Here is a 3,302-nt window from a genome sequence, read left to right as displayed (position 1 = left end):
CCACATCTTCTTTATCCATTCATCTGTTCATTGCAGCTCTATTTACAATAGGCAGGACATGGAAGCAACCTAAGTGTCCATCAACAGATGAATGGATAAAGAAGATGTGGCACATATATACAATGGAATATTACTCAGCCATAAAAAGAAATGAAACTGAGTTATTTGTAATGAGGTGGATAGACCTGGAGTCTGTCATACAGAGTGAAGTAAGTCAGAAGGAGAAAAACAAATACCGTATGCTAACACATATATATGGAATCTAAGAAAAAAAATGTCATGAAGAGATTAGTGGTAGGATGGGAATAAAATACAGACCTACTAGAGCATGGACTTGAGGACATGGGGAGGGGGAAGGGTAAGCTGTGACGAAGTGAGAGAGTGGCAGGGACATATATACACTACCAAATGTAAATTAGATAGCTAGTGGGAAGCTGCCGCATAGCACAGGGAGATCACCTCTGTGCTTTGTGACCACCGAGAGGGGTGGGATAGGGAGGGTGGGAGGGAGGGAGACGCAAGAGGGAAGAGATATGGGAACATATGTATATGTATAACTGATTCACTTTGTTGTAAAGGAGAAACTAACACACTATTGTAAAACAGTTATACTCCAATAAAGATGTTAAAAAAAAAAAAAGAGTAAGATTGCTGAGTCATATGGTAAGAGTATGTTTAAACCTTCTAAAAATCTACCAACTGTTGTCCCAAGCGGCTGTGTCATTTTGCATTCCCACCAGCAGTGTATGAGGTTTCTCTTGCTCTGAATTCCTGTAAACACTTGGTATTGTCAGTTTTTTTAAAGCCACTCTAGTAGGTAGGTACATAGTGATGGCTCATTATGGCTTTAATTTGCATATTCTTAGTTACTAATGATGTTGATCATCATTTTGTGTGATTATTTGTCATCTGTACCTCGTCTAATGTGAAGTATCTGTTCAAATCTTTTGCACATGTCTTACTTGGGTGGTTTATGTATTCTGGATACAAGCCTCTATCAGGTATGTGTTTTGCAAATTGTTCCTCCCAGTCTGTGGCTTTTCTTTTCCTTTTTTAAACAGTGTCTTTTAAAGAGCAAAGATTGTTTTAAGTGTTCACTCTTGGGATGTAGGTGAGGTTACTTCAGGAAGATCCTGCCAACTACTTTTCTGACACGACTTCCTTTTCTGACAAGAATCATGAACTGAGGGGTCAGGAGGAGAGTCTGCATCTGGATTTCAGGAAGACATTTTAAATTTGTATCAATTTGCTAGGGCTGCCACAACTCAATACTATAGACTAGGTAGCTTAACAACAATTTATTTCTGAAAGTTCTGGAAGGTGTAAGTCCAAGATCAAGGTGTTGGCAGGGTTGGTTTTTCCTGAGGCCTCTCTCCTTGGGTTGCAGGTGGCTACCTTCTCACTGTGTCTTCACATGGTCTTTTCCCTGTGTGCGTACATCCCTGGTGTCTCTTCATTTGTCCAAATTTTCTCTTCTTATAAAGACACCAGTCAGAATGGATTAGGGCCCACCCTAACAGGCTCATTTTAACTTAATCACCATTTTAAAGGCCCTATATTCAAATATGGGCACATTCTGAGGTACTAAGGGTTAGGGCTTCAACACAGGAATTTTAGGTGCCAAAATTCAGCCCATAACAGAATTACATGCTCGCTTATGTGGGAACAGCCAACAAGGCCCTTAGAATTTAAAGACTCACTCTGATATAGTAACTAATTTTCCTGTTTCCATTCTTGCCCCCACAAAACTATTTTCAAAACAGCAGCCATAATTGCTCTTAAAATATATGTCAAATTTTGTCACTTCTCTAATGGTTTCCTGTAGTAGGGTGAATAGTGGGCCCCCAAAGATGTCACATCCTAATTCCCAGAACCTGCAAATATATTACCTTACATGGTAAAAGGGATGTTGTAGATGTGCTTCAGTTCATAATCTTGAGATGGATAGAAGTCTTGGATTATCCAGGTGGACCCAATGTAATCAAAAGTGTTATAAGAAGGAGGCAGGAGTGTCAGAGTCAGAGAAGGTTATGACGACAATAGAAGCAAAGTTTGGAGTGATGTAGCCACGAGCCAAGGAATGCCAAACCAAAGTTTGTTTTTTTTCTTCTTCTTTCTTTCTTTCTATTTTTTTTCCAGCTGTGCTGCGCTGCTTCAGTATCTTAGTTCCCCGACCAGGGCTTGAACCCGGGCCCCGCAGTGGAAACAAAGAGTCCTAACCACTAGACTGCCAGGGAATTCCCACCCCCATGTTTCTGATTCAGTAAGTCTGAGCAGGACCTGCGGTTCTGCATTGCTAACAACCTCCCAGTAATACAGATGCTGCCAATCCCAAAACCACACTGTAAGTAGCAAGTGTTTAGAACAGGAAGCTAGAGGTTACAGAGCACCAGGGTCCTAAATCCCACTGTACTGTTACTACCTGACATCAGCCTGTTGCCAACTCAGGTCATCTTTCATCTCTCTCCCTCCAGAATTTGTTCACTCTGACCCGACTTAGATTTCTGCTTGAATTTTCCCTGATATGGCCTGGATGGACCAGGAGGGCATCGAGTAGTAATGATCAAGTCCTGCTTTTGTTCTAGCTGAGCTGGGCCCCAGACGTTCTGAGCACTGGATCTCTGTCACCAGCCTCTTCTACACCCTCAGCTACACTCCTAAGTCATCCCTTTCTCCCTTCCTTCTTTTCTTCCCTCCCCTACCCACTGCTTTTTAGTCACTGGAGTCCTGCATTCACCATTTACATGGATTTGCCCATCAGGCTCTCTCTCTGAGTCCATGGCTAGTTCAAGTCCAACAAACAAGTAAAGTTCACTGGTTTCAAACAGCAGCTGTGGGCTCCACCACAGCCCCACTAAAGAACCAGGAGGCTGGAGAAAGGCTGATGGGACAGTGCCTTCCCAGGGCCCAATATAAACAGAGTCTTGAAGGTTCTGGGGTAGAAGAAGCAAGGAGTAGGTGGAAGCACGCCCAAGGAGAGAACTGAATAAAGAGTTTGTGATGGGGACCAGTGATATAAGAAGGTTATAGGAGAAATGAAGGGATCGTATACAGCAGAGGATTTGAAAACAGAACACTACCTAGCACCATACACAAAAATAAACTCCAAATGGATTAAAGACTTAAATATAAGACCAGACACTATAAAACTCTTAGAGGAAAACATAGGAAAAACACTCTTTGACATAAACCACACTAAGATCTTTTTTGATACACCTCCTAGAGTAACAGAAATAAAAACAAAAATAAACAAACGGGACTTAATTAAACTTAAAAGCTTTTGCACAGCAAAGGAAACCATA

General features: G+C 41.7%; 1 long non-coding RNA gene across 1 annotated transcript in view; it reads left to right on the top strand.

The window, feature by feature from the left end:
• LOC129392653 (uncharacterized) overlaps positions 1 to 3,287 on the top strand; it is a 39,204-nt gene extending 35,917 nt beyond the window's left edge. The window contains exon 3 of the long non-coding RNA XR_008618932.1: positions 2,140 to 3,287. This is a non-coding gene — a long non-coding RNA (uncharacterized lncRNA). The remainder of the gene's footprint in view (positions 1 to 2,139) is intronic.
• Positions 3,288 to 3,302: the final 15 nt, after the last annotated feature.

Source organism: Physeter macrocephalus, chromosome 12 (genome assembly GCF_002837175.3).
Source record: "Physeter macrocephalus isolate SW-GA chromosome 12, ASM283717v5, whole genome shotgun sequence".
In the NCBI taxonomy this organism is placed as follows: domain Eukaryota; kingdom Metazoa; phylum Chordata; class Mammalia; order Artiodactyla; family Physeteridae; genus Physeter; species Physeter macrocephalus.
The sequence above is the reverse complement of the archived record's forward strand: the minus strand, read 5'-3'. Positions and strand labels throughout refer to the sequence as shown.